This window comes from Arachis hypogaea, chromosome 12, assembly GCF_003086295.3.
Source record: "Arachis hypogaea cultivar Tifrunner chromosome 12, arahy.Tifrunner.gnm2.J5K5, whole genome shotgun sequence".
Classification (NCBI taxonomy): domain Eukaryota; kingdom Viridiplantae; phylum Streptophyta; class Magnoliopsida; order Fabales; family Fabaceae; genus Arachis; species Arachis hypogaea.
Genome location: NC_092047.1, coordinates 31,236,522 through 31,261,129, shown reverse-complemented (window position 1 = coordinate 31,261,129; position 24,608 = coordinate 31,236,522).

Here is a 24,608-nt window from a genome sequence, read left to right as displayed (position 1 = left end):
GACTTGGATTAGAACTTTGATGCACTTTATTGCTTGATTTCAGGACAAAAGAAGCAAGGAAGAATCACGTTAGCAGCCACGTTAATCTAACTAACGTGACTTCTAACATGGAATGGGAGCTAACTTGCAAAGTTAATGAGAAAAGTAATCGCCAATAACGCCCTCGAAGCCATCATAGCCCACGTTAAGAGTCACGTTAACATAGTAACGTGAACTCTAACGTGGAAGAAGACAATAAGGCCAACGTTAGTGACACTCCCCTTTGTCACTAACGTTGGACCAAGCTCATAATTGGCCACGTTAGTTGCCACGTTAACTTAGTTAACGTGGCTTCTAACGTTAAAAAGCAAAAGGGAAGCCAACGTTAGTGACATTCACCTTTGTCACTAACGTTGGCCAAGCTTTCATAAGCCACGTTAACTCCCACGTTAACTTAGTTAACGTGGAAGCTAACGTGGAGAGAGCAATTGATCACCAACGTTAGTGACACTTACCTTTGTCACTAACGTTGGGGTGAACCACCAAGAGCCACCATGAGCAACGTTAACTCCCACGTTAACTTAGTTAACGTGGAAGCTAACGTGGATAAAGAGGTAATGAGCCAACGTTAGTGACACTCACCTTTGTCACTAACGTTGGAGATGGCTAGCATGACTACGTTAGAAGCCACGTTAACTTAGTTAACGTGGACTCTAACGTGAGAAGGAGGGGCACATTGGAACGTTAGTGACAAAGGTAAGTGTCACTAACGTTCTCGAAGGATTGGCAAGCTTATGTTAAGAGCCACGTTAACTAAGTTAACGTGGACTCTAACGTAGGGAAGGGGGAGGTTTATCAACGTTATTGGGAAAGGTAAGTCCCAATAACGTGTGCGAAGGACCAAGAGGCAACGTTAGTGGTAACGTTTGTGCCACTAACATTGAGGTTAACGTGGCTCATACTTGGGTGAGCAACGTTCGTGAAAAAGGTGATTTTCACTAACGTTCTCGAACCCACACTTTCACTTAACGTTAACACCACTAACGTCCTGAGCTAAAAGTCCCTGCCTACTTCACACTTTCTCTCTACAAGCAAAGCTAAGCCCAATGATGAAGATAACTGCTTCAAACTCAGGATCCAAAAGCCCATACCCAAGACTTGAAGAGCCAACTAGAAGATCAGAAGAGTAGTATATATAGGAGTAGCTTTGAATTAATAGAGGAGTTGGAAAATAGAGGGAGCCTTTGGCCTAGAATTACTTTCTGTATTTTACTTTCTCTGCACTTCTAGTTTACTTTCAGCATGTATTCTCCATCTTTGTTTTCATTTTCCAGAGCTATGAACAACTAAACCCCTTTCATTGGGTTAGGGAGCTCTGTTGTAATTTGATAGATCAATTTTAGTTTTCATTCTCCTTCTTCTATCTTTTTCTCTTGATTTTACTAGAAAGCTTTCGATCTTCATCCAATTGGGTAGTTATCTTGGAAAAGAAGCTATTCATACTTGGATCTCTTCTGAACCTTGAAAGAGGAATGAAGGGATCAAGCTAGAAATGCTTTCTCATGCTGGACCAAATTGGGTGTGGATGGATATGTGACTATAATCCTTCCAACACTTGATTTGGGAAATGCATGTGGTATAATCAGTGACCATACTTCATCTCTTCTCATGAGCGATTGACCAAGGAATTGGCTATTGATCAAGATTTGAGAGATTGAATTACAAGGAATTGTAATTCAATCACTTAAGATTGCCAAGGAGATCAATGAATGCATTGATTGAGTTAGAGATAAAAATGAACTTGATCCGGAGAATGCAACATCTCCTGAGCCCAATGAACTCCCCATTTCTGATCTTACCCATTCTCTTTAATTTCTGCCATTTACTTTTATGAGCAATTTCCCCATCCCCATTTAAGATTCTGCAATTTACTTTCCGCCATTTACATTCAGCTCTTTATTTCCAGCATTTACTGTTTTCACTATTTACTTTCCCGCCATTTAATTTTCTGTAATTCCCAACTTAAATTCTGGTTCGCTCAACTAGAACATTCCTTTAATTAAAGTTGCTTGATCAATCAATCTCTGTGGGATTCGACCTCAATCTATTGTGAGTTTTTACTTGACGACGAATTCGGTACACTTGCCGAAGGAAATTTGTTGGGAGACAAGTTTTCCGCGTATCACACTTGTATTATGGATATTATCAACCAGTGGATTCACATCACCATGGGTACTAGTGGATTCGACGTCCTAGTTAAAGAGGTTGGATACGAGAGTTATGGATCGCAGTGTAAGATTGAGGATGTTAGAAACTCTGATCCACCAAAAGCTTGCGAGGTTATGGGTACGAGCCGTTCGAATTCGATAGTACTGGTGGTAAGCAGGGATTCGGTGGTCGATGAGGTGATGACGGTGCCAAGAGAGGAAGAAGCTGAAAAGGGTAGATTAGTAATTCCCGAAAATATTTTGAATGAATGGAGTTATTGCAATTTAATTTAATTTAAAACTGCAAGAGTAACAGCGGATACTGCTGTTGGGGAAATCACTGAATTTAAGGGAGGTCATAATTTGGTTACTGAGGTTGAATCTGAAAAAAAGGTTAGTTGGGATTATGGGGTGAATGGGCTAAGTTTTTGTGGCTGTTTGAGGAAAGAACAAAAGAAAAATGGGTGGCCCAATATTCAAGCGAACACTAGTGAGGAAAGAAGGAATTTGGGCTGCTCCTCATCAACCGCAGGCCCAGTCGTTGATGAGAATGACACGGAAGGCTTGAGTAAGAGGCCGAGTCGGGTTGGGCTCCGTCCAGAAAGGTGCTCTCCGGATCCTGGGTCAAGCGTTGCTGCATTAGTCCGTCTTGGAGAAGAAAACCAGGAAGCTTGCGGCGTGGCTGGACCACAAGGCAAGGGTGGCGCAGGAGCCAGCGAGAAAGAACGCCGATGGGTTGAGCGCGATGCGGCAGGTGCTGTCTCTGTGCAACGTGTGGCAGAAACAGATTCAAGGGGCCACCTCCCAATGCCTTCAATGAACTTCCCGTTGGTGATGTTACGATTGGGTTCCTCTAGGGAAGACGGGTTCGTGGGTCAGACCAAGGAGAAGAATCTGCCGGGGAAGGATGCTGTAGGCAGCCGAGCCAAGAACCTTGAAGACGGTGACATAGCTTTCGAAAATGCTATGACTCTAGATGCTGCGAGACTTGAGGAGGGGAGTGGCGACAATGGGATAAGGGTGGATACTGACAGCGGGCACCAGGGTCTCAGTGCTAGCAAGGCTCTGGAATGCGACGAGCAGATGATTGAAAATAAAAGGGCATGGGATCTGGCAGTTGAATCTGGAGCAGTGCTATGCGATGAAAATGACGACGTAATGGCGATTCTACAAGAACAAAACGAAGCCCTTGCCCAAAAAAGGAGGTTGGCTAAGCAGAAAGAAAAGGCATGAAGATGCAGACCGAAAAAGCTCAAAAAGGTGTGTACAAAAGATTTAAAATGATTTTTGGTTCTTGGAATGTTAGGGGATTAGGGGAGTTGGTAAGCTGAGTATGGTTAAAGATCTCAAAAATAAACAGAAATTGAATATGTTAGGTTTGATTGAGTCTAAAATGCAAGTTATGACTAAGTTTGATGTAGTACGTATCTGGGGGAGCGATGCTGTGGGGTGGGAGTATGTGGGTTTGGAAGGCATGTCCGGGGGGCTGGTGTTAATGTGGGATATCATGCTGTTTAGAATGAATAATTTCTACAAAGGAGAGAGATGGTTATGTGTGGAAGAGGTCCTACTAAAAAATGATTTTCCTTGTGCTTTCTGCTTCGTATATGGTGCTCATTCTAGAGTGGAAAAACTTGCTGTGTGGGAGAAACTGAGCTTTATAGCTGGTTTATGTCAAGTCCCGATATACTACATGGGTGATTTCAATGAGGTTACACAGGTTGAAGAGAGGAAAGGACAAGACAGGTTAACAGGGTCTGCAGAAGATTTTAAGTGTTGGATACAAGATATGCAGTTACTGGACCTACCGTTGAATGATCGTAAGTTTACATGGTTTAGAAGGCGTTCTTGCAGTCACATTAACAGAGTCTTAGTGAGTGTAGAATGTACGGAGAAGTTTCTGGAGACTCGGTTAAAGGGAGACCGAGAGGCTTGTCAGATCACTGTCCAATTATAGTGGAGGATACGGTATTCAGAGGTAGTCAACGACCCTTTCGGAGCTTAGATTCCTGGTTTACACATGACGGTTTCCTAAGAATGGTCAAGGAAGAATGGAGGAACCTTGGTGAGATACAGTTCACAGATAAGTTGAAGGCTTTAACGGTACCTTTGCGAAGATGGCATAAGGACACTTTTGGTGACATTGATAAGAAAATTCAGCGCTTTGAAGAGGAGATCAGGAAGATAGACGAGTTGGTGGGAAATGGAGTTTATGATGGTACAGTAGAGGCTAGAAGGAAGGCTTTAGTAAGTTGTTGCAAGCAGTGGTATGTCAGAAAAGAAATACACTGGAAGCAGATGTCGCGCTCCAGGCATGCGAAGGATATGGACAAGAACACTAGATACTTCCATAACTTGGCATCGGCAAGACAAAAGAATAATAGGCTTGATGCTCTGGTAATTAATGGAAGGTTGATAAGAAATCAAGCTAGAATCAAAATTGCTATCAGAGATTTTTATAAAGAGCTGTATCACCAAGAGAGATCACCATTAGTAGGTTTTAGGGACGGTCTAGTAAATCGGATTGACGAAGAGAACTCGACAGCTTTGGAGAGAATACCAATAATGGAGGAGATTAGAGAAGCTGTATGGGATTGTGAATCATCTAAGACTCTAGGGAGTGATGGCTATAACATGAATTTCATAAAGAAATGTTGGGATGAGATTGATTTAGAATTCATGACAGTGGTTCTGGAGTTCTTTCGATCGTCACGGCTGCCTTCTGATTCTAATTTTACTTGGGTAGCCCTAGCACCTAAGTTCACCGGAGCAAAGGAAATCAAAGACCTTCAGCCGATCAGTATGGTAGGCTGTGTATATAAAGTTATCTCCAAAGTGATGGTTAGGAGGATGAGATCAGTCATGCTAGGACTAGTAGGGGAGACTCAGAGCGCATTTGTGAAGGGTCGGAAAATACATGATGGGGCTCTTATTGCATGTGAAACAGTGCGCTAGTTAAAGACTAGGAAGAAGAAAACGGCAATCATTAAATTAGATTTCCAGAAGGCTTATGACCGAGTAAAATGGAGCTTTGTAGATATTGTGCTACAGAAGATGGGCTTTGGTTGGAGATGGAGGGCATGGGTGAAGGAGTGTGTTGGTACAGCGTCTATGTCAATCCTGATAAATGGCTCACCATCTAAACCTTTTAAGATGGAGAGGGGCTTGAGAAAAGGTGATCCGCTATCCCCATTTCTGTTTGTCCTGGTTGTTGACGTGCTGCATAGGATGGTAGGTGAGGCAGTCAGGAACAAACATATTTTGCCACTGTTGATTGGAAAGGACAATATAGAGTTATCACATCTACAGTTTGTAGATGACACTATATTGTTCTGTCCACCAGAGGAGGAGACCATCAGAAACTATGCCAGGTTGCTAAGGTGCTTTGAGATGATGTCAAGGTTAACTATTAACTTTGATAAATCAAGTTTAATCCCTATCAATTGCGAACAGCAGTGGACTGATAACATGTGCAGCTTATTGGGGTGTAAGGAGGCCAGTCTTCTAGTAAGATATGTTGGTATCTCGTTAGGAGCAAACCCAAGACTAGTCAGGACTTGGAAACCGATAATTGACAAGGTCGAGGAGAAGCTCAGCTTGTGGAAGGCAAAAGTACTCAATAAAGCGGGTAAGCTTGTCCTTATTAAATTAGTGTTAAATAGCTTGCCGGTGTACTACTTGAGTCTGTATAAGATGCCGAAGGCAGTGGAAGAAAAGTTGATATCTGTGCAGAGGAGATTTCTATGGAGCAAGGAGGAAGGTAGGAATAGTGTGGCACTAGTCAAATGGGAGCTAGTTTAAGCCCCTAAAAAGGTGGGTGGGTTGGGGTGGGTGATGCAGTGATTAGAAACACTGCACTTCTCTTCAAGTGGTGGTGGCAATTTTCAAAAGAGGAGTGTCTGAAGAGAGAACTTTTGCGTGGTCTAGAATTCAGAATAAATTCCCGTTGCAAGTATAGCTTCTAAACCAACAAAAGTCCTTTCTTACAAACGTTTTGGTTGTCACAAGTAACAAACCCCTTTAAAATTGATAACCGAAGTATTTAAACCTTGGGTCGTCTTCTCAAGGAACTGCAGGGAGGTGTTCTTATTATCAGTTATGAGTTTTATAAATTGGGGGTTTTGAAAGTAAGGAACAAGTAATTTAAATGACAAGTAAAATAAATAAATAACTGTAAAATAAACTCTTGGCAAGGTATGAAAATTCGGAAGTCCTATCCTAGTTACTCCTACGAGAATGGAAGTTAATCCCACTTAGTTAACCCTTATGAAAGCAAGGGAAAGTCAAGTGAACTAATTAGTTAGATTCCCAAGTCCTAGCCAACTCCTAAGGAAAGACTAGAGTTAGTGGAATACCAGTCAATTTAGCCGAATAACAACCAATCACGGATAGTTGATAACTCAAGAGCCTCCAGTTAGTCAATTAAAGCCAAGAATATAAAAAGCTAAACAAGAATCATAAACTGAAATACCTCAAATTATATTAAATAGTATATTCAAATCTAACATGGAAAAATTCATAAATTAAATTGGAAAAATAAACAAAAGGAACATTGAACCTGGAACTCAAAAGAAATCGTAAGTTGAAATAATAAAGTTGAAATCCTAATTCCTTTAAGAGGAATCCTAATCCTAAATCCTAAGAGAGAGGAGAGAACCTCTCTCTCTAAAAACTACATCTAAAAAACTAAAATTGTGAATTATGAGCTGGTCATCTCCTCAATTTCTTGTGTTCCTTCCATTTTTGCAAGCCTCCTTTCCAATCTCCAAGTCATTCATGCCCTATAAAGCCTGAAACACTTAACACACAAATCACGGCATCGAATGGAATAAAGGAGAATTAAAATACAAAATTAATAGTCTCTAGGAAGCAAGTTTTCAACCATGAAGTATTTTTAGGAAGGAATTATAAATGCATGCTAATCATATGAATAAGTGGGTAAAGATTTGATAAAACCGCACAATTAAACACAATATAAACCATAAAATAGTGGTTTATCAGTGTCCATTATGGAAGAAGGTCGTGTGCTCTTGCTATGACTTGAACCCCAATGTGATGTTATCGGCTCAGACATTACCTACTAGAGGGGGACCATGGAAGGATATCTGTCAACTGCAGGTCAGGAATAGTAATGTGCGAGATAAGATGATTGCAGGGTTATCTATGGAGGTGGGTGACAGAAGGAGGACTCGATTCTGGGAGGATGTCTGGTTACAAAGTGGTTCGCTAAAGATGAGTTTTCCGAGACTTTTCTCTATTTCAAACCAAAAAGGATCTGTCATAGGGGATTGTGGGTTTTGGGATGGGTTAGAGTGGATCTGGAACTTCCAATAGAGGCGACAGTTCTACCAATGGGAGTTGGAATTAGTGGACCAACTACATGGAACTTTAAGGCCTATTAAGCTAGCACATGATAAGCCAGACAGAGTTATCTGGAAGTTTGGCAAGGAAGGTATTTTTTCAACTAACTCCTTTGTACAGGTGATGCAGTCAGAATCCATCCCGGAGGAAATAACCAGCTACAGTTTCACCAGAACCATTTGGAAAGGTTTAGTTCCGCCACGAGTGGAGTTGTTTATTTGGTTTACTTTGATAGGGAGAGTGAATACCAAAGAAAGGCTGCATAGACTGGGAATTGTTAGACATGGTGATAACATATGCGTTTTGTGTAAAAAGGATGTTGAATATATTCACCACTTGTTTCTAGGCTGTGAATTTACTTGGCAGGTGTGGTGTCAATGGCTATCTAACTTTGGGAGATTATGGACTATCTCGGGCTCACTAAAGGAACACTTTGAGAGCTGGACATGTGTTGCTAACAGGAAGGGAGAGCGCAACAAGTGGCTCGTATATTTTTTCTCAGTTATTTGGAACGTCTGGCTAGAGCGGAACCGGAGGATGTTCAATAACACGGAAAGGATTGTAGAGGAGGTGTTTCATAAATCTGTAATCAGTTATAGGGAGTGGGGTAGCTTGGATCCCTTTTGTTGTTGATGGCAATGCCGGAGATGACACTAGGGACAATTTTTCCGTTCATTGTTTTCCATGCTCCTTTTTGTTTGGTAGTTTATTCTCGCTCCACTATATTGTGTTGAGCTTATTTGTTAAAAAAAAGTTATTTTCTACCTAGAGAGAGAGATATTTTACAAGAATAAATGAAAGATTTCAATTAAGATGTTAGTTTAACTAGAAAAGTGGTGCAATATTGAAAAAGAAAAACGCAAGTCACAAGCAGCTTAAGTAGTAAAAATACAATACTACTAGTTAATCTAACAATGAAGTGATCTGGCATTGAGAGAGTGAGCAAGCAAAGACATTAAATAAGAAAAGATAGAAGAAGTAATTAAGATGAAAATGGATGTAAGTGCTAACAAGATAGGAGACCAAAATCAGTTACTGGATACTACCTTTTTACATTTTAGAAAAATTTTATTTTTTATTTTTTATTTTATTTTAAATCCTTAAACAAAATCTTACGGCAATAACCAGTTACTAATTAAAAAGGGTATTAGTGGAGGCAAACTTCCACTAATCAAGAATAAGAACAGCTCACTAGAAGGAGCAATATGAGAAAATCAAGTTGTTAAAGACAAATTATTACTTCAAATTCTATCATCAACTTGATAATTTGCATGATTAAGATAGATTCATCTCAACATGTTTTGATTTCTTATCCACTCATGTCTTATCTTTGTGTTTGTGGGTCTTCGCAAACAATTCTAACTGCTTTGGAGTCTTCTTTAATTATTTTTTCTACCAAACATATAAATTAAAAAGCTTATGAATATCAACTACCAATTGAAGTATATAAAATTATAATATAAAATATCTAAGATATAATCTAAAAAAAATGAAAAAAAAAATTGGTCAATAAAAGAGAAAGAAAAAAAAGAAAAAAAAAGCTCAACTAGCGAGCATGAGGTACTGATTAGTAACACAATATATATATATTCTCATGCAAGTTTAGAGGATCACATAATAATAATGATTTCTTTGCCTACTATTATTACAAATAATGGATATCAAATAATAATCATTCAACGAGAGATTAACACTTTCTGGTGTACTCAATCTTCCTTGGTAACTATCACAAAAAGCTTATAAATAACACATGCAATGTACTAACAGTTTTATATTTAATGTATGTTATATATTTAAATGTCCAGACTCCAGAGGCAAGATCATTTACGTTAATAGCAGCAAAATATTAAAGAGAAGGCAGAAAAATAAAGAAGGTAAAAAACCTCATTATTATCCAAATCAAAGGGACAAAATAAATTATTCTTAGAATTTGTAAGCATTGACCACAAATGCACACTATTCTACGGAAGAAAATGGTCATCCAAAAGATTAAATTAATAAAACTTTTTGGCAGTTCTACTACAGAGCTCAAACAACAAATCATACATACACAATTTGCCCACAACAATTCACTCTCTGACTAAAAGAATTGTAGAAACAGAATGATAAATAAAGTGGCACAAGTGAGAAGAAAAAAACTTTGCATTTGTATCAAGACAAGACTAAAGGATCAAGAACATGACTTCTTGACAAAAGTCTCATTTGCAATTTTGGAAAGACCATAGGCTGAATGATGAATACAAAAAGGATATATATGAGAAATTTAATAAATGGAATAAGAACCTACTCTACGACATTGGCTTCCACTTTAGCTCACTTTTAAAGTGTTATTCTAGCTGAATATATGGAATAGACTTGAAATTCAAGAACTCACATGATTTTCAAAAAACCTGAGCTAATAAGCTTGATATTGCTGGCAGGATCCATAAACATCAAGCATTAGCAAAGGAAGAACAACCATTTTGTCCCAATATACATTACTTTTTTCTTTCTACATATCAAGTTATCATTTAAAATTTTCTGATCCAGCAGGTAAAACGGAACTCGAGAGAAAAGGATAAAATAATTACCAACCTGAAGCTAACATCAAAAAACACCTCTTCTGGTTCCAACATATAAATCCAGTTTGCCAACTCAAATGAACCTTGCCACTGCATAAGAATATTCACAAGTACAATGAAATCTCAACCATCTCCATAATAGCAACCAACTTTCACAACTCACAAGAACATGAATTTCTTCTCTACAAATTCATAATAGAACTCGGTCATAAATCGCTGCAAGCCATCAAAATGTGTAAAACCCTCAATATAAAGAAACAAACGAGAAAGGAATAAGAGGCATAACTTGCTAACATAGAAGACAGAGGCATGACGATGGCAGAGAAGAGACAGAGATCAGCCACAGAATACAAACTCACAAATTCCATTTATCATCTGAGGTATTTCCGGAATCAATTAACAGGTATGCCATCATATCATAGAGAAAAATCTAATAAATAATCACACTTACTAAAACAACTTAATGAAAAATAATACCACGTTACCAGGTTAAACAAGACAGAAAAAAAGAGATACATTTTAATTGTCAAATCAAGCATTTTCACATACATTTAGCAGACATAAAAAACTCAACAATATAACAACAACTAAAGACTTGGTAAAAAGAAAAAACAATCAGTAAAAATAAAAAAGAACTTGAAAAGAATAACAAAGTGTAAAACCCGGTTAATTAATGACTAATTAGTCCATAAATGAGAATTTATTCTAGAAAGCTAAAAATGTAATTTTTATGGCTTAATATGATAGAGGAGATTAAAACGAGAATTTCGATACCAATTTTATAGAAATCGGCCCAAGATTGGACCGAACGGGCCAAACCGGATCAACCGGACCCATATTGGGCCCTTGACCCAACCAAACTAAACCTAAAACCCTAAAAACAGCACTCTCTCTCCTCTCTAAACCTCACTCACGCTGAAAAAGGAAAATGGGAAGGGAAGAACACTTTTCGAAAGTTCCAACTCTCATTTGATCTTCAAACTACCATAACTTTTGATCTGGAGCTCCGATTGCCGCACCATTTGTAGCCACGCGTTCACTACGACGAGCTCTATAAAACCACTACTTTTTTCTTGAGGTAAGCCATGATTTTAGTCCAGTTTTCTCAGCCTTAAATTTGAATATTATGGAGAAAAAGTGTTGAGATTTTGGGCTCTTTGATGTTATAGGATCCAACTAGCTTGAAGGAGAAGAGTAATCTTGTCTCCTTGATCCTTGGGTGTGGTAAGATTCTCAACCCTAGTGGAATTTGTGGGTTTAAGATGTTTGGGTATTGAGTTGTTGTGTTTGGACGTGATAATTGTGGTTAGGAAGTGTATATATATGTGTGGGAGCTTGATTGAGGTTTTGGAAAGCTTGGAAAAGGGCTTTGGTGTGCTAAAAATCTGTTCTTGGAGGTGTTGAAGCTTTGAGAGCTTGTGGAAAGGTGATTTGGAAGAGCTTCGGGTTGAGTGGGGAAATCGGCTAAGGTATGGTCTCGGTTTCCTGTATCTAAAATGTAATGTGGTGTGAAAACTTAGGCTAGAGGCCCTAAGATAGGAATTGAATTATTGATGTTGTTGAATGGTTGAGATATATTGTGTGGTCATATCTGTGATTATGAATGTTGGTGTTTTGATGGTATGATGCATGAGAGATATGCATGTTTTGATATATGCTTGATGATTGGTTGATGTTGAATTGTGAGTGAAACCATGTTGATGGTGGGGATGATATTGAATGTATGTAATATTGGTTGATTGGAAATGGTGTTGTTGGAAATTGGGATGAGGAAGAATATATGATATGAGAATGTGTTTGACATTGGGCTATTTGATTGAGATGGGTTAAAACGGTGGGATGGTGGTTTGTGTTTTTGATAAAAATATTAATGTATGAGTTGAGGTGGCTTGAGGTTGATTTTTGGAATGTTTTGGTTGATTTTAAAAAGGGTTCGAATTAGTTTGTTTTGAAAATGGCACTTTGTGGTTTTGTATGAAAATGTGGATTTTGGGTATATACTTTGACAGAGCATAACTTGGACTCCGGATCCCCGATTTGTGCCAAACTTGTTTAGAAATGAAATTGGATCCGGCATGTTTATTCTGTTTAAAGAACGGGTGAAAAATGATTTAAAACGGAGAAGTTATGCCCGTCAGAAGATTGGGGTTTGAAACTGTGAATTCTGTAGCTTTTTAACTTAGTAAAATTTTTGGCAGAACGCACTCCCACGCGTATGCGTGGCCGACGCGCACGCGTCGTTTTCAAATGTTCACTACCCACGCGTGCGCCTGGCCAATGCGTACGCGTCGATGAGCTAAATCAATTGCCCAGCCAAAATTCCCGAGAGTTGTGCGGGAATTATGCTGGTTTTGTGCGTGGGGCACAAAACGCACCACGCGTACGCATGGCTGACGCGCAGGCGTCACTTGTCTTTTCTCCCATCCACGCGTGTGCATGGCGACGCATACGCGTCACAATACTTTTTGGCTTTCCACGCATGCGCGTGGGCGACGCATACGCGTCACAATACTTTTTGGCTTTCCAAGCGTGCGCGTGGGCGACGGGCACGCGTGACACTGTCTTCATTCCAAAGTTGATTTTTGAGTTTTCAAAGCCAAATTTCAGACTTCTAAGCCTCCAATCTCACCCCCTATGTCTTAAATCATTATGATAAGCCTAGCAATGGAAAGAATCTAGGAAATGTGGTTGCTTGTGAATGAAGAAAGGGGAGAATTAATGATCAACGATGATCAAAGAGAGTTGTGTGAGATACGGAGGATGGTGGTAGAAGTGCTTTATATGCGATGAGCCGAAGGGCTGTAATTGTTAATAAATTGGCTGATTATGGATTAAATTACGAATCAGATGGCTGAGTTATTGCCGAATTATGGCTAAGTATGATTTCATATATGCTTATTGAATGAAATGTGAATGTTGCACTTCCACTATATGAGATACGAGTTTCCCTTGGAGGAAGCAGTGGCTAGCCACCATGTGCTCTAGTTGGAGACTTGATACTCTGCTGACCCTATGTCATTAAGTGTGCTTGGACACTGTGAAAGTTCCGGATGAGCTCGCCCCCGTGAATATACACCAGTGAGGGTGTTGGATATGAATTGTGATTTATGTTGTCAATAACTCGAGTTGGGGATGCACGACAGAGGGACAGTCCAATGGTTAGCTACCAGGTTTGTTGGGTTGGCTTTATAACCGACAGATGAGACTCATTAGCCATTAGGACAGGCATACATAATATGCATATTATGTGAATTATTTGGAATTGCCTAATTGACTGCATAATACTTGCTAGTTGTCTAAATGCCGTATCTGCTTCCTATTTGTATATCTCTTTGTCTGATATAATTGTGTTTGCCATATTATATTACTGCTGGTGGTTGGGAGGTCTGAAGGATTTGGAAAGGGAAGTATTAGTTAGACTGAAGATCTTTAGTCAGTCCCCATTTATGGTTTAGTCTGTTTATAAGCTTTGATTTATCTGTGGGAAGTTCTAGGATTGCCTTCGGCTTTCCCAAGACAATACATGTTAGATATGTAGGCACCGTTACCATATTGAGAACCTCTGGTTCTCACCCATGCGGATTTTGTGGTTTTCAGATGCAGGACGTGAGGCTTCTCGCTGAGGCATGCTGGAGACTTCTGGTTTAGTGAAGATCCTTGGTTCTCGGAACTTTATTTTGGTTATGTAAACCCTGCTAAAATCGGTAAACAATTAGTTAATAAATTGAATTTTAATTAGGAAAGCTAAAAATGAAAAACTAATATCAAAATAGGATAGAGCTCGTTGAAACGAGAATTTTGATACCAATTTCGAAAATTTGGCCCAAAATCGGACTGGAAGGGCCGAACCGGTTGAACCGGGGCCCAAATCGGGCCCATGGGTCCAACCGGACCCAAACATTTAAACACAACAGCAGCTCCTTCTTCCTCGGTGCATGCAACGAACACAAACAGAATTGGGGAAGGGAGGAGGAGCTCTCAACCCTCACAACCTTTGATCCACCATAACTCCTCCGTCCGGGCTCCGATCACCGCACCATTTGTGGCCACGCGTCCAACGCATCGAGCTCTACCTTTCTATCCAAAAAATTTCACTGGTAAGCCTCATATTTGGTTCAGTATCTCTATCCCTCTTCCTTTGGTGAAATTGAAAACCTATAGTGAAATCTTGTCCAATTTTTGTGTTCTAGGTTCAAGTTAGCTTCCAGGACTTATGGGCTCAAGCTATTGAGCATATGGGTATGGTAAGGATACCCTAACCCTAGCTCAATCTTGTATTTATAATGGGAGAACTGAAATTGGAACATGTCTATGTATTAGGTGTAGATTAAGTGGGTATATAAGCATTGGAATTGAATTGGGAGTACTTGGAGACTTATTGGTGATCAAGGCTGGTTTTTGGGCTATTTTAATTGAGCTTAGAGGGCTGTGATTTGTGTTGTGAGGCTTCCTTGGGTGAACTAAGTGATCGGCCAAGGTATAGTTTAAGTTTCTCACGTTTAATATCTACGGTGTTGTGAAAACTTAGGTTAGAGGAACCATGGGATAAGTTGAATTGTTAATTGCATTTAATGAGTAGTTTTGTGATGTTGTTGGAATAAATTGTTGATGAACATATATTTGAAATTATGAGGTATTGAGGTTATTAATTTTATGCTCTTGGACTTGCTTATAATGGGTTGTGTTGATGTTGATATATTGATTGATTATGGTTGGTGTTTGTTAATAAAGAGTTGTTATGTGAAGTTGATGGATTAATGTGTATGAAGAGTTGACTTATGATAATGGCATTTAATTGGTACATGTTGATGGAAGGTTGATAAATATATGATGAAGGTTGGTATAGGTGAAGAGTTGATATAAACAAATGAAGGGTCATTGATGTATGAGGTAAATGTGGATAATTGTTGATGATCAAGGTTTGTTAAGTTGGTTAAATGTTATATTGGCAATGGTTGTTGATGAATTGGGTTGATATGGTATTATAATGCAGGTTTTAATGGTAAGAAACTTAAGTTGATGAAAATGAGGTTGGTTGGGAATTAGTTAAAAATCAGTTTTTGATGAACTTTGGAAGTTCATAATTTACTCCTCAAATTTTGGATTGAGTTGTGGTTTGTTGCAAATGAAAGATGGTTTTGTAAATTTTTAAACGATATCAATTTTGTGAAAAATAAAATTTTGAGGAGAAAGTTATGGATAATGGAAATTTGATACATGAAACTGTGAAGCAGGGGTTTAAATCTGGTTGCTGCAAGCTTGCAAGGCATTCTGCCAAGTTTTTTTGGAAAAAGGCTCATCCACGCGTACGCGTGGCGTGGAATTTTGGCGACGCATGCGCGAGTAGCATGCATACGCGTGTGTACATATTCACGCGTATGCATGACTCACGCGTACGCGTGACTTGATGTACACTCCATGCGTGCGCGAGGCCTACGCGTACGCGTGGATGCTGCCTGCTGCAAAAACTGGTTTTGACTATTTTTAAACCAATTTACCACTTCTAAACCTCCATTTTCTTCCTTTTAAGGCTTAAAGTATGGTTCTAGGTCCAGTAGATAAAAGAAGCTAGGAAAACAAGATAACTTGAGGGTGAAGAAAGTTGTAAATGGTGGCTTTTATGAAGAAAATAAGAATGTTAACAAAGTTTAATGCTAAGGCTTGATATTTGATGATGTATTGATAATAATTACCATGGCTTATGAATAATGATATCTGAGATACGAGTTTCCTTGGGTAAAAACCGTGGCTCGCCACCACGTGTTCCAGGTTGAATCTCGACACTCTATTGAAGCTACGTCATAAGGGTGACCGGCCACGTATAAATTCCCCGGTATGGATAGCCCCATTGAGTGATTATATGATGATTGAATGTGAACTCTATGCATAGACTCTTGGGGATGTGTAACACCCTATCATACAGAGTCTTATGCTTAAGTCATAATTCAGAGATGGCAAGGTATTACGACTTCTAAAATTAAAATTTAGTACGTATAGTAGTGTGAATGATGTTTATAACTAGGAGCCTTTGAAGAAAAAGGGGTAAACAAAAATCGTAACTCGAAAAGCGCAACACTCTGATCGATAACGTAGCGAACAAGAATAAACCATCGCGAGAATTATATATATACGAAAGAGTGTCAAAAATGGAAATATCAAAACTCAAATCCGGATGCGAAGATAACCGGTCCGAGCATAGCAATATATACATATAATAAAATAAGGAAACCCAAAGGAAACCCAAAGGGACACAAATACAGGAACCTATTCTCCAAAATCTCCTATAAGAGGAGTCATCACAGTTTGTATTATTCAATGGAGATAAAAGTATCTAAGCAAAGCATATAAACCAAAATAGAGTCCCGAGAACAAAGGATCTTCGCTAATCCAGAAGTCTCCAGCATGCCTCAGCGAGAAACCTCATGTCCTGCATCTGAAAACTACAAAATCTGCATGGGTGAGAACCAGAGGTTCCCAACATGGTAACAGCTTCCACATATATAATACATAATAAAAGAGGAAAGCCGAAGGCAATCCTAGAACTTCCTCCAGATAAAATCAAAGCTTATAAACAAGCTAAACCATAAAGGGCATCTGACTAAAGATCCTTCAGTCTAACTAATACTTCCCTTTCCAATTCCTCAGACCTCCCAACCACCAGCAGGTGTATAATGTAGCAAACACAGCTAAATCAAACAAGAGATATACAAATAGGAACAGATAAGGCATTTAGACAATTAGCAAGTAATATGCAGTCAAATAGGCAATCTCAAATAATTCATGTAGTATGCATATGATGAATGCCTGTCCCTAGTGGCTGATGATATCATCTGTCGGTTATAGAGCCAACCCGACAAGTCCTGGTAGCTAACCGTTGGACTGTCCCTCTGTCGTGTCTCCCCAAACTCGAGTTATACTCAATATAAATTTGATCATAATCATGATCCATATCCATCACCCTCACTGGTGAATATTCATGGGGGTGAGCTCATCCGGGGCTTTCACAGTGCCCGGCCACCCTGACGACATAGAGTTAACAGAGCTTCGAGTCTCAACCTGGAGCACGGGGTGGCTAGCCACTGCTTTCTCCCAGAGAAACTCTCATCTCCGATAGTGGAAGTGCAAACATTCACAATTCATTCAACAGCATATATGCATTTATTCTTAGCCATAATCATGGCTCCGCCGTAACACGGTAATAATCTAGCCATCCGGCTCACGGTTAAATCCATAACCAGCCAATTCATTAACAATCACGGCCCTTCGGCCCATGGCATAACAAGCACTTCCACCGCCATCCTCTGCATCTCACATAATCATCTTTGATCCTCATTTATCATTCATTTTTCCCTTGCTTTACTTGCAAGTTACCACATCCCCTGGCTCCTTTTTCTCATTGCTAGGCATACCATAATGATCTAAGACACAAATGGTGAGATTGGAGGCTTAGAAGTATGAAATTTGGCTTTTAAAACTCAAAAATCAACTTTGGGATGAAAACAGGGCCACGCGTACGCGCACTCCACGCGCACGCGTGGATGGCCACAAAACTCATCGACGTGCAAGCGTCATACGCGCGAACGCACGGATTTAAAAATAGCCAAATGACGCGCAAGCGTCAGCCACGCGTACGCATGGGTGCTCTTGCGCCCCAGGCACAAAATTGGCACAACTCTGGCACAACTCTCGGGAAAATAGTTGGGCATTTGGTGCAGCGCATCGACGCGCCCGTTCACACCACGCGCACGCGTGGATGGTGCTTTCTTGAAGAACGGCACGTACGCGCCAAGTGCGCCTACGCGCGGAGGGTCATTCTGCTAAAAATTTTCTAAGTTAAAAGCTGCAGAATTTACAAATTCAACCCCCAATCTTCCGACGGACATAACTTTCTCATTTTAAATCGTTTTCCGCCCGTTCTTTCAACGGCATGGACATTCCGGATCCAATTTCATTTCTAAACAAGTTTGGTACAAAATGGAGATCCGTAGTCCAAGTTATGTCTCGTCTAAATATGCCCAAAAATCATGTTTTCATACAAAACCACAAGGTGCCATTTTCAAAACAAGCCATTTTCAACTCTTTTCAAAAATCAACCAAAACATGCCAATTTCAACCCTTTTTGAAATCAATCAAAATGTACCAAAATCAACATCAAGCCATCCTCAACTCACACATTGATACTTTACCAAAATTCCCAAAGTCACCATCTAACCATTTTAACACTTCTCAATCAAATGGCTAAAGGACAAACACAATATCATGTCATACATCCTTCCTCATCCCAATTTCCAATAATACTATTTCCAATCAACCATCATTATACATAATCAACATCATACTCACCATCAACATGGTACCACCCATCAATTCAACCTCAATCATCCATCAAGCATATATCACAACATGCATTTCTCACATATCACACAATCAAGGCATCAATATTCATAATCACATATATGAACACATCATATATCTCAACCATTCAACAACATCAACAATTCAATGCCTATCTTAGGGCCTCTAGCTAAGTATTTCCTACCACATTACATATTAGATACGAGAAACCGAGACCATACCTTAGCTGATTTCCCAAGCTCAACCGGAGCACTTCCAAACCAGTTGTCCACAAGCTCTCAAAGTATCAACACCTCCAAGAATAGATTTTATCACACAAAACCCTCTCCCAAGCTTTCCAAAATCACTAATCAAGCTCCAATATTCACATATACACAACCTAAGCCACAATCACCATACCCATACAAATTGGTACCTCTGGCGCTTAAGTGCGGCTTCTTAGAAGGCGTCCATTCCTTCTGGAATAGGGGGAAGACTCAGAGCTTGCTGAATGGTCGTTTCTATAATGGAGACTTTCTTCTGCCGGACATAAACAGACTGCAGGGTTGGCATGTAGAAGTTAGAGTAGAACTCAACTACCCAAGAAATATTAACCTGCCTTGGCTGTCTCCGTAGGAAACCCCATTGTCTTCATTCAATTTACGGCTCAACAAAGGTAGCAATATTGGACGGGAGGATAAGAAGGTATTCATTGTTATAGTTCCTTTCTGCCAGGATAGGGAACATCTGCTCACAGTTGCGATTGGGAAATCGCGCAGTTTCCTTTGCTGGAAAGGCTTTCTCTTTGTAATTAACCTTTATTTTCCTCTTAACTCTTTTTGTTGAGGGCTTGACTGCGGTTGAAGACGGCTCTGCCACTGATGCTCTTTTAGTGCCTCTTCTTGCTGGGGGTTTAGGAGTTGCTTTCTCCTTTCCTTTCTTGGTGGCCATCCTAAAAAGAGAGGAGAAAGTAAATTAAATTCAAATAGATATATAGCAAGGAAGAGAACAGAAGAGTGGTGATGGATGCACATTAGGATGTAGTTGACATTAACACATGCTCTCGAGTACATGTAAAAAGCCAACAATGAAAAATAGTCAGTGCATCGAAAGATAAGTGGATGCAAGGTGTTTATTGGCATGCCAGAAAAGGGCATGAGTAGCATAGACCAAGCATCAGTTGTAACAAGCCAAAATGTTTGTATTGACAATTAAATTCAATGAAAACAATAGTAAAGAGAATTTGTAAAAAGCAAGCATTGAATAGTAGAGTAAAGTAATGTAGAAAAGTGCATAATGCTATATGGGCTTTTTCACAAACACATGGCATGCATGGTAAATAAGATATAGAAAGTATGAAGGTGAACATGCAAGCAATCCCTTAAAAATAATAATTGTCAAACAAATTGCAATAATCCACAAGCACATAATGAGGAATAATGACTCAAATAAATTTCTAACACCATGTAAAAAGGAAAAGAAGAAGAAGGAAAATATGAATAATGAAAAGAAAAAGAAAAAAAAAAGAAAATAATAGGAATGATAGAAAAGAGAAGAAGGAAGAAGAAAATAGAACCTTGGTAATGGAGGTGAGAGAGAGAGTGAGTGATAGGTGAGATAGAAGGAAGAAGGGAGAAGGAAGAAATAAGGGGGGAAAAGAAAAATTAGGATTTGGAGGAGAGAAAGATAAGATATGTGGAAATTTTAGGTTGAGCTGTGCGGCGCATACGACGCGGCCGCGTAGGGCACGCGTTCGCGTGGAGGCGCTTCAAGTATGGTGACGCGATCGCGTCGGTCACGCGGTCGCGTCGGTCACGCGGTCGCGTGACCCATGTTATGCTTATGGCGCTAGTGCATCCTCGCACCAGCACAACTCTCTGTTCAAATTAATTTATTTGCCAAAATTGGGACGGCGCGATCGCGTGAGTGTGCGTTAGAAAATGGATGACGCGGCCGCGTCGGCGACGCGGTCGCGTGATAAGGATTGTGCTTCCAGCACCAATCCAGCATCACTCTCGCACAATATTTCATTGTGCACCCTTTTACGTCGAAAACTCAGGGCACGCGGCTGCGTGGGGCACGCGGTCGCGTGGAGGCTATGATTCCCATGCGACTGAGGACAAGTCATCTTAGCCTAGTTTCACTAGTCTTTTTCCTTTGTTTTCATTTAGTTTTATGCACTTTCTTAAGCCATAAGTAAGCCAATTGGGTTGAATTTCATATTTCCTTTGATTCAATCAACCAGGGATAAATTGATGCATTTTTATGAGTTTTTGTGCCATAATTGCTCATGTGACAAGAAGAAGAACAACTCTCATGATTATGGCATAGCTTTGATACAATTGTTGATTGATGATAGGTGGAATAAAGCTTGGAAGAAGGTTGCAAGAATGGGCTTGAAAAGAGGGATTCACGTTTGAGCTAACGTTTGCCTCAAACGTTAACTCAAACGTGAGAAGCAGATGAAGAACACCTTGGAGAAGAACCAACGTTTGCGCCAACGTTTGACCTCAAACGTTGAGGCAAACGTTGGCTGAAGAAGAAGCAGGGGAAGGCAACGTTTGCGCCAACGTTTGCCTCAAACGTGAGGTCAAACGTTGGCGCCAAAAAGAATGAAAAAGAGCACTCCTGGGCACGGCAACGTTTGAGCCAACGTTTGCCTCAAACGTGAGGTCAAACGTTGGCTACATTTTGGCAAGGAAGAGCATGGCAAAGCACCCCTGATTTATGGTTTAGATGAGCCACGTTTGCGCCAACGTTTGCCTCAAACGTTGGGCCAAACGTTAGCCAAAAAGGGAGCCTGGGAAGAACCACGTTTGAGCTCACGTTTGACCTCAAACGTTGGCTCAAACGTGGATGACAGCAAATGGGCTATCTGCATAATGCCTCACACAAGGGACGTTTGAGTCAACGTTTGCCTCAAACGTTGACTCAAACGTGAATGGTTCATGGCCCGGTTCACAAATGGATTTCTTCCCAACACCAAGAGCAATCAACAGAGGCTATTATCAACCCAATTCCATCAAGACTAAAGGCTCAATTCAAGGCTTGAAGATCATTTGAAGAAAGTATATAAATAGCTTAGAATTTAAGTTTTTAGGGAGCTTTTCTTTTTAGAGTTTTCTTTAAGAATTTTCATAGCATTCACAGTAGAGAGCTTTTGGGTTTTGTGCTGTTTGGAGATTCTGAGTCTTGGGGAAGGAGAATTGAATTCTCTTCCTCTTAGTTTTCTTGTTTTTCAATTTCATCTACACTTGTCTTGAGTCTTGGGTGTTGAAGAATTGAGGAAATTCTGTCTCAATCTCACATTGAGATCTCTTTGTTTTTCTTACTGCAACTTCTGGAAATTGAACTTGGATTTACATTTCTACATTGCTCTCTTCTTTAATTTGGCATTTTGCTCTCTAAATTTGGATCTAAGAAGGCATTGAGATCTAGACTTAGTTATCTAGTCTCTTGGGTCCTGAGATCTATTGATTTCCATTTTAATTTCCTTGTTTAATTACTACACCAAGTTTATTTTCCTTTTAGTTTTGAGATCCGGTTCAACTAATTACATCAGCTACTCTTCATTCTGTTAAGTTTTGCTTTTCCTTGTTTAATTCCTGCAAATCCAATTCCCATTCCCCTTTTATTTTTCAAGTCATTTATATTTCTTGCACTTTAAGTTTCTGCAATTTACATTACTTGCACTTTAAGATTCAGCTCTTTTTCTTTTTGTTCCCTTTAATTTTCTGCAAATCACCCACTCCCCTTTACATTCTATGCAATTTAATTCCTGTCAACACAATTTCACAAAATCAACACTTGTTTGCTTGACTAATTCAACCACTAAACTAAAGTTTCTCAATCCTTCAATCCTTGTGGGATCGACCTCACTCCCGTGAGTTTTATTACTTGATGCGACCCGGTACACTTGCCGGTGAGTTTTGTGTCGGATCGTTTTCCGCACATCAGCGACGCGAACGTGTCAGCGACGCGGTCGCGTAGGTTTATTTGTGCCATTGGCACGCCTCCAGCCACGCTCCAACGTGACTTTCTGTTCATCTTTATTTTTCTTTACTCTCCTTTCGACGCGGACGCGTCGCTGATGCAATCGCGTCGCGTAGCGAAAATTTTTTTTTTTTGAAAATAAAAACATGTAAATGCAGATGCACGAAAGTACTAAGAAAGAGAAGATTTATTGAATAGGAAAAACTAAAAATAAAGAAAAGAACGATCATACCATAGTGGGTTGTCTCCCACCTAGCACTTTGCTTTAACTTCCGTAAGTTGGACGCTCCACTAGCTCAATCTTCTGCTATGTGGGGATCTTCCAAGAGGAAGATCTCAAGCTCCTTGTTTCTCTGCATCTTCTCGCCATGGTATAGCTTCAGGCGTTATCCATTAACCTTAATGAGTTCAGAGCTTGAGGGATGGCTTAGGTGATAAACTCCATACGGTTCGGCCTTCTCTACTCTGTATGGACCTTCCCATCTTGATCTCAACTTACCTGGCATGAGCCTTAGTCGAGATTTGTAAAGGAGGACTAAATCCCCAGGTTGGAACTTTTTCTTCTTGATGTTTTGATCATGTACAGCCTTCATCTTTTCCTTGTATATTCTGGAGTTTTCATAAGCTTCTAGGCGAAGGCTCTCCAGTTCCTGCAGTTGCAACTTCCTTTCAGCTCCGGCTTTCTCAATTCCCATGTTGCACTCCTTAACTGCCCAAAAAGCTTTGTGTTCTACTTCAACTAGGAGATGACAAGCTTTTCCATAAACCAAGCGGAAAGGACTCATCCCAATGGGTGTCTTGTATGCTGTTCTATATGCCCAGAGTGCATCTTGTAGCCTGGTGCTCCAGTCTTTTCTATGAGGCTTTACTATCTTTTGCAAGATACGCTTAATTTCTCTGTTTGACACCTCGGCTTGCCCATTAGTTTGGGGATGGTAAGTTGTTGCAACTTTATGAATTATCCCATCCTTCTTCATTAATCCTGTCAGTCTCCTGTTACAAAAATGGGTGCCTTGATCGCTCACGATTGCTCGTGGTGATCCAAAGCGACATATAATATGGTTTCTCACAAAGGAAACAACAGTGTTAGCATCATCAGTGCGGGTAGGAATTGCTTCCACCCATTTGGAAACATAATCCACAGCTAACAATATATAAAAATATCCATTAGAATTTGGAAATGGACCCATGAAGTCAATGCCCCAAACATCAAAAATTTCACAGAAAAGCATAATTTGTTGAGGCATCTCATCTTTCCTGGATATATTGCCAAATTTCTGGCATGGGAGACAAGATTTACAAAACTCAACAGCATCTCTAAAAAGAGTAGGCCACCAGAATCCACAGTCTAAGATCTTTCTAGCTGTTCTTTGAGGGCCAAAATGTCCTCCACTCTTAGATGAGTGATAGGCCTCTAAAATGGACTGGAATTCTGATTGAGGCACACAACGTCTAATTACTTGATCAGCGCCACATCTCCATAATATGGGTCATCCCATATATAATATTTAGACTCGCTTTTCAGCTTGTCTCTTTGATGCTTAGAAAAATTTGGAGGAAATGTGCGGCTAACTAAATAATTAGCAACAGGTGCATACCAAGGGACTACCTCAGATACTGCTTGCAGGTTATCAAAAGGAAAATTATCATCTATAGGAGTAGAATCATCCTTAATATGCTCAAGGCGACTCAAGTGGTCTGCCACTAAATTCTGATTACCACTCCTATCCTTTATTTCTAAATCAAATTCTTGTAACAGCAGTATCCAACGTATAAGTCTTGGTTTGGACTCCTTTTTAGCTAATAGATACTTTAAAGCTGCATGGTCCAAATACACTACTACTCTAGTACCAAGTAAATAAGCTCGAAATTTATCCGGAGCAAAAACAATAGCAAGAAGCTCTTTCTCAGTAGTAGTATAGTTGGACTGGGCATTGTCTAAAGTCTTAGACGCATAAGCAATAACGAAAGGATCCTTACCTTCACGCTGAGCCAGCGCTGCTCCTACTGCATGGTTGGAAGCATCGCACATGATTTCAAATGGCTGGCTCCAGTCTGGTCCTCTCACAATTGGAGCTTGAGTCAGAGTAGTCTTCAGCTTATCAAACGCTTGTTTGCAATCCTCACTGAACTCGAACTCAATATCCTTCTGCAATAATCTGGATAAGGGAAG